An 8,385-nucleotide genomic window follows, 5' to 3' on the forward strand; every position below is an offset into this window, starting at 1 on the left:
TTTGGGGGTACATGTGGTATTTTGATACCTGTATACAATGTGTAATGATAAAATCAGGGTTATTGGGATATCCACCACCTCCAACATTTATCTTTTCTTTGTGTTGGGAACTTTACAATTCTTGTCTTCTAGCTATTTTGAAATATGCAATAAATTATTGATAATGATAATTTCCCTACTGCACTATTGAATGCTAGAACTTATTCCTTCTATCTAACCATATTTTTGTACCCCTAATTCTTTTGGATATATGGAAGCCCACATCCATATTCTCTGTGTTTATTATTGGCCCTGGAGATTACACACACATCTGACTAGGGAAGACAGAAAAAAAGGAGAAATACTGGATATACTGTATAATTAAACACAATTATTTAATAGATACCTAAGACAGAGGCATTTTATAACATGACCACCTGATGTTCCTAAAATGTAGAAACTTATGAATTATAAAATGTCCTTAATTCTCAGTTAACTCTATGCTAACTCAGATCTTTCTGTCCCCTGAAATGTCCTCTTTAGTAGGCAGAATAATGCTTACCCACTAAAAGATGACCACGTTCTAATCCAGGATCCTATGAATTTGTTACCTTACATGGCAGAAGGGACTTTACAGATGTGATTAAATTAAGGATTTTGAGATGGTTATCTGAGTGGACCCAGTGTAAGCGCTAGGGTCCTTATAATAAGTGCAAGAGGAAGGGAGAAAAGTGGCAGTGAAAGAAGGAAATGTGACGTTGGAGTGGTGGAATTTTGCAAGGGGACCATGTACTAAGAAATGGGGGCAACCTCTGGAAGATGGAAAAAATAAGGAAACAGATTCACCCCTTGAGCCTGCAGAAGGAGCACAGTTACTATGAATCACTTTGGATTTTTGAACTGAAAAACTAAAAGATAATAAATGTGTGTTGTTTTAAGCCACTGTGTTTGTGGTAATTGTTACAGCAGCAGTGGGAGACTAATGTATCTTCCCACTACAATTGGAATAAAATCCAAAGTCCTCAGCCTTGCTTCTAAGGCCCTTCAAGATTGGACCTTGCCAACTTTCCTACCTAAAACAGAAATTTTAAGTAAAATGCCTAAGGAAGTAGAACTCCATGTTATATGCTCTGCCCTCAGGCAACAATTTCTTAGAATTGTCTTGGATAAATCTTGCTTTCTCTGGCTTCTGGTCTTGCTTTTCTTTGCCTCAGGCTATACTTTTTTCTCCACATGATGATATTAACTCACAAATCACCTCTTCCCTTACCTCCATTCCACCCACACCACAGCCAGGCTAATTAATATTCATACTCCATACTCAGCTCAGGTTTTATTCCTGTAGGAAGCCTTCCCAATACCATTCTTATTCCCAAAGTAAGCATCTCTCCTTTCTGCCCTTTTAATTCTGGCTCCACTCCAATTTGTCTTTAGGTTTTTTTTTTTTTTTTTATAATACTACATGAAGCAATCTATTAATACTTTTGTCATCCTGGCTGGAGCATGTGTTCCAGAAGAGCAGGAACTGAATGTGTTCATGGTTTTGTCCTGAGGCTCTACACGACATATTACATAGACGAGGCCCTGTATGTAATCCATGCTCATGACATGTTTGCTGAATTCTAGTGCTTTGGAAATTTGCATGCTAAAGGAAACTGGGTTATTTATAGAGGAGGAAAGGCCTTCTTGAAACCAGTTTTGGGAAAAGCAGCCATAAGTAAATGAATTGATTGATGACCTGTACAACTGTCTCTTTCTTAGCACAACATTTATGCTTTTGATAGACATAATTTTTATGCTTTTATAAAGGGGAAGCTATAACACATGAGGTTATGAAATAATTCACATTCTACAGCCCTTTATATCTGAAATACGAACATTTCACAACTGATGCAACTATATATGTATGTTTGCAATATATACAAGCAGCTATAGAACATTTCTCACCTATAGTTTTAAATTTCTTTTAAAGATTTGTTTTTATTTTAGGAGTATAGACAGAGCATGTAGAGTTCCAAGGAGATGTAGAGCCTTTGTCCTATCACAATATTAAAAATGACTTTTTAAATAGGCTGGGAAGTTAACGAACCGCTAAGAAAGCTAACATCAGTGAAGGAAGGGGTTCCATATTAGGAAAGGACTAGGATCTGCCGCTAAAGAGTTGCCATCCTCACATTTGCTATGCTAGAAAAGCAAAGAGTAAAAGAAGCCACACAGAACTTTTAAAAATAGTTTTCTGTTTAGAAAATTTAGGTTATATTAAGCCTACAGTTTCAGCTCATAAGAACAATTATATTAAACAGATGTAGCCTGGAATCAGGGACAATTTGCTTATCAGCTTTGCTTATCTGAGTCTGAGTTAGGTCCTCCAATGTTTGAAAAGCTTTGATGCCTCAACATGATGTTTGCCAAAGTAGTGTCTATAATGAGCAGCCAAATTCTCCGTATTTCAGGCTCTTTCTTTTAAACTGCTTTTGAAGGGGACTGTCAAGTGTTGCATGCTGTTTGTCAGTTAACACTTGGGGAGTGAAATTCACAAAGGGCACTTTATGAACCTTCACAACAAGGATATCTTTGCCAACACTTCAGAGCTATTTTAAGTTTTGGAGTTGTAAGTACCTCCCTCTTCTTAAAGGTGATAGTAGCCGACCCAGGACGCCTGGGTTTTAAGTGAGTTTGCACTTTCAAGACCTGCTAGCACACTTTGGGATTTCAACTGCATTATATGTCCAAGGAATTGTGTCATTTGTTTATGGGTCTTCTTTCATCTAAGAGGTTTAATAATAATGATGGTGAACATAAACAATGATAAATACCATTTATTGCTTATTAATTAGCCAGCATTGTAATCAACTATCGGCATGATCTCATTGAATACGAACTAAAACCTAGAGGTAAATTTTATTGTTTGTCCTGTTTACAGATGGGAAAATTGAGATTCAGAAGGTTTAAGTAAAATGTCTAATGAATGAAATAAAATTCAGGCGGTGAAATTGAATTTGTACCCACGATTGCATGACTTCAGATCACATTATTTATTTTTCCTTATTCTTAAAAGAATAAGGCTGTCAAAGGAGGGAAAAGAAAAAAGGTATGTGTGTGGAGCAGGGCGGGGGTGGAGGTGGGGTAGATCATAACAAGTACTTATGTTTCAATTAAATTCTTTCTTTTTCAGTATTGCTTAGGGAATATCACGTGAATATGTGTGTGCAGTGTGTATTGTGTGTGCGCACTTGTGTGTATGTGCATGTGTGTGTTTTCCCGTATTCCAACATTCTTGTGTGCTCAAAATGGTTGTTGCGAGTACTGGTAATCTTCTGTGGTTTATCTTGGGATTTTGAGATGCTTACATTCTCTGTCACTTTTGTAATTCATCTTGTTGGGAATATTTGAAAGTCTCAGTTTCTGCAGATCAGAACTGGGAATCTAATAGGCAGCTCCTCACCCCTTTCATTGCAAGCTAACCACAGACTATTTTGTACATTGGTGCTTTTGAGAATAATGGAAAAATAAAGAAAAACCAAGAATAAAGGCAAGTGTCTGAAGACTAGGAAAATAAGCATCAAGCTCATTTTGGAGACAATTGTGGATTGGCCTAATTTTATAATGCCTCCACATTTCCCTCTGCTTTTCACTCATCATCCTCATTAATTTCTCTCTTCATTTACTAAACAGATGAGTAGCAAGGAATACAATAGAATTAAACCAGAACAAAGAGGTCCCTTTCTCCCCAATCCTCCATGTTCCTTTCAGAATAAGCACGTTTAATGACCAGAGGTCCATTTCAATTATCTGGCGCCGAGCATTTCTACCTCAGTAGTCACTGCTTTCAGCAAAACGAAATGCTTGTAAAGGGGTAAAGATCCAGTTAACTGACCACTTGGAACAGAATTAATCTGCAGGAGGAAAGGGTGCACATTTTGCAAACTTTATCTTTCCTGGGCAGAACTGCATTATGAAGTGCTGACCAGGCACTTCCTTGCCTTATTTGGAAGACAAACTTTTTGTGTCCTCAAAGCTTCACTTCACATCTAGAGACACATATGTCCTCTCCAGCACCTGTATTTCTCTCCCCTCACCTGCTTGTCCATGGTATTTCTTCTCAGAACTGCTGCACTGTCTACCTAATTCTCTCTTCTTGTCTTTATCTTACGAATTAGCTGCCTAATTAATCTTCCTAAAGTACAGATCTGATTAGGATAGTTTGCTGCTCAAAAAGCTTTAATGGCTTAGCTTTACCTAAACAACAAAACTCAGACTTTCTGGCTTAACCTTCAAAATTTTCTATGACCTGGCTCTATTCTACCTACCCAAACATTTTCTGCTTTCCTTGCCCTTACCAAACTAAAATTTTGCTTCCCCACAATAGAATATAAGTTCCTCAAGGACAGGATTTTTGTCTGGCTGGCTTTTGGTAGGCACTGGATAAATAATATGCTGAATTGATGGAATTAATAAATGACCCTTTCCACATTTCCCTGGCTGTGACCTTGCTTATTTCTTCCCTTCTCCATGAATAAATGGTCAGCCTTTGTTCAAAACCTGCTGATAAACCAATCCTCCCATTAAGCAGTATCAGATTAGCAGGAATAAATCTCTTCCTTCTGTGAGTACCCATAATTATTTTATTCCAACAATTCTCAATCACGTCTTTTTCTTACTTTTCTCTTTCAATTATAACTATTTAGATATATGTCTTATTTATGTGACTAAATTTTAAGCTCTTTGGGCTGAATATACATCTAAATTATTTTTATCTTGCCTCCCATTTCCTCATCATCCACCTATAGTAATGATCCTAAGATATTGCCTTGCAGGTAATAGACACTGAAAAAAGCACTTGGTTGTGAATTTTATATTGTCACTTACCATTCTGTTAAAATATGTAGTAAAATCCTTGCAAAGATATGTCATTTAGTGCTCTTTTCTTGTATTCTAGTCAACTACATTTTAATGGAATAATAGTTGTTTCATTAATAGTTACTGAATTATTAAATATACTGGTAATGGACTATTCTTCAGCATTTTTGGAAATAAAAAATCATTTATACGCAAGCTTATAGAGTGTACAACACCAAGGGTGAACCCTAATGTAAACTATGGACTTTGAGTGCTATTGATATGTCGGTGTAGGTTTATCAGTTGTAACGAATGTACCACTCAGGTGTGGGATTTTGATAGTTTGGGTGGCTGTGCATATATGAGGCCTGAGGGTATATGAGAAATCTCATACTCTTTGCTTATTTTTGCTATGTACCTAAAAGTGCTCTAAAAAATAAAATGTATTTTAAAAAACCCATAGAAACAAACAACCCATTTACTTACTTGTTCCTTTATACTCTCCTGCCACGTAACTTTAAAACACATGCACACACTTGAGAGGAAATCTTAATTATAACAATGGCTAACATTTTTGATGCTTAAGCATATACCAGCCATTATCCTAAAATCTTATCTTATGTGAAAATTAGGTCCCTATTTTAAGATAAAGCTTAGAAAAGTTAAATAACTTGTTCATGTTAATAGGTATTAATTGGTGAGTCTGGAGCCAAACTCCAGTAGTGTGACTTGGGAGCTCAATATCTTAAGCACAAGCCTGTTTTCAGTAAACCATCTAAGTCCTCTGGGTTCTTTTCCTCTGCTTTGGCCTCTAATAACAAAACTTTTCTTCCAACCTGAAGCCAAAAAGAGTTGACAATGGGAAGGTAGTAAAATATGTCTTTGCCTTTGGTTTAAGGTTCCTATATATTCTAGGCAATAGAATAAAACACCATTAATGCTTATTTGGCTGAGGTTAATCTCATATTTATGTATTTCCAGAGCATTTACAACTAGATGTGGCAACACTACACTAATTTTTAACACAGTCATATTTTTCTGTGTTGCTGTTCCTTCATTATACATATTTAATTTTTTTTTTACTGTTTATAGATATGATTTCTTAGGGAGAAAAAAAAGAGCAAAACCAAGAATAAATGAAGTAGAGATCAGTTTCCAGCATTTACAAAAAGCAGGCACTTTTATCTAGTAAGATAGATGCCTTCTAAATTATATCTCTGATTCTTGACTGGGTTATTGTCCTCCAGAGCCTGCTTCTCCAGGGAAGAGCATGTTTTCTGCAGGCTCCTCTCCCTTTGTTCCCACCACAGAAGGTAATAATCTATGCAGAGGAATCTTGGCTTTGGCCAAAGGCTCTTTTCAAGATGTATCGATTGTAATCAATTGAAGATTGCCGAAAATAAGATCCTCATGCAGCCTTTAATGAGTTGAGGTCTAGTTTCATGGTCTTGAATGTAGATTATACTGAGAGTTGCAGAACTAGATTGCCAAAAAGAAACTGTAGAGTAGCCAGTGCTTACATGGTTCTTCCTTTTTCTGTGTTTTCCTTAACTTCTCCTCATGGGGTATAATGTATGTTTATTCATGCTATTGATATTTAATTATTCCTGGGTTTGAAGATGGATATTCTTTCACAAAATCTCCCTTCTGCAATAGGAACTATATGAATTGCCAACTATGTAGAGGGAAAGTATTCAGTAGGATTCTATGAGCTCAAAGATCCTGTGTCTAGACACCTGTTTTCCCTGAGACATTACCAGTATCATTGGTGAACAAGGAACATGCTGCTTTCTAAAACACTATCAAAGAGGTTTTGTTTAGATTCTCTTCCAGGAAAAGAAGTTGGTGATTAAACATATTGAGGTTGTTCCAGCTCCAGGGAAAAAAAAGTTTCTTAAAACTGCTTCCTTAAAATATGGCACTGTCTAAATTGAGTCATTGTATTACCCAGGTGCAACCTAGTTTTCAATCTAAACATAAATAAATAGGGGTGACAACATCCTCATAATGTGAGTACAAAGACTTTACAACCAAATGGAGGAAAGACTGAACCTATTGTTTTATCCTGAAATTAATCTAAATTCTCCATCTTTTAAATATTTTGTATTTTTGGTGGTTCCATACATTCCAGAAATTAAAAAAAAACAAAAATCCTTCAAACCAAAACAGGGCTGTAGTTCTATTTATGGTTTTTCTCACTCATCCAGAGCCAGAAAAGACTGAAAGTATCTCTAAGTCTTATTTCCTTAATATAGTTCCTAGAGAATGGTAAATATTTAGCCAAAAACAGAAATGCTCATTTGAATGTTTCAAATATACTGATGTTTTGTAAACATAGAAACCAAATATAGTTTTGGGTTGTCATAGTTTTTCAATAATCATTTGTGTAAATTAGGTTTTGTCATTCATGTATTTGTTCGTTCATTTATTTGATAAATATATATTCAGTGCATACCATTTGACAGGCATTGTGCTTTGCAGCTGGATGCTGAATAGTGAACAAAGTAAATGTGATTCCTGCCCTCCTGGGGCTTATAATCTATTGAAGAAAACAGATATTAAACAAAAACAAAGAAATGAAATATAATTACAGAACGATAGAAAATAAAAGAGCAAGATGAATATAACACCTATTACCATATACAGTTAGATATAGAAGCATTTTCTCACCTATTTCTTTTTGTGAGAAAACACAGATATTCACTACTTAGTGTGAACATTTTGTTATCTGGCCCTGCAGTATAATAATCATAATCCACTATTTTGCTGCCACCTTCATTCTCTTCATAAGCTTCTATGAGTGTTTTGGGCATTGAGCTTCCCTACTTTCCCGCATGATCAAGGGAATTCTCACCCAGCTAGATGTGAAAAGCCAAATCAAAATGTCCTCTACCAGTCAAGGCTGATGTCTTTTTGACTGACTACCAATTTTTCATATTGAGTGCTGCATGCATCTCTGCAGATTATCCTCCTCTGTTCACCTCTTTGTGGTCCACTTTGTCACCTGCCATTATCTGCTTACTTCCCACAGATTTCGCTCCTACAAGCTTTCCTGCTAGTCAGGTTTTTTTCCTGTTTCTAAACATATATCTCAATGTCTGGCATGATCTTCACACTTTTCCCAGTCACCTTCCTCAACTCAAACTGTCTACTTGGCAGACAAGCACTTTGGAACTGCATATCTACTCTTTCTCATACCACTGACATAGTCTTTTTTTGGCATAGATGTCAACAGGTAGGATCAAATGGAAAGAGGCGTGAAAGGTTAATTCCCCAATATCAGCATCAACTATAGGAAATGTATTTGCAGAGTAACAGCTAAGTGGAGCTCCTTGAATGAACAATACTCTGCGACAACTATTAAATGAGAACATTTCTGTCGCAATGAAGACTAAGTAAGGTTGTTTCAGTGTCATGGGTCACTGGGTAAAGAGCAGAGAAAGCCAGCTGTTCGTCCTTACACAAGAGCCCTTCAAACATGGGAAGCTGATGTTATAGACTGTAAAGGTTTAACCAAAGAATTGCCAAAAATCAAAGGACAATTTTTCAAACACAATTATTAATCTT

The sequence above is a fragment of the Propithecus coquereli genome, unplaced genomic scaffold (genome assembly GCF_000956105.1).
Source record: "Propithecus coquereli isolate 6110/MARCELLA unplaced genomic scaffold, Pcoq_1.0 Scaffold23, whole genome shotgun sequence".
In the NCBI taxonomy this organism is placed as follows: domain Eukaryota; kingdom Metazoa; phylum Chordata; class Mammalia; order Primates; family Indriidae; genus Propithecus; species Propithecus coquereli.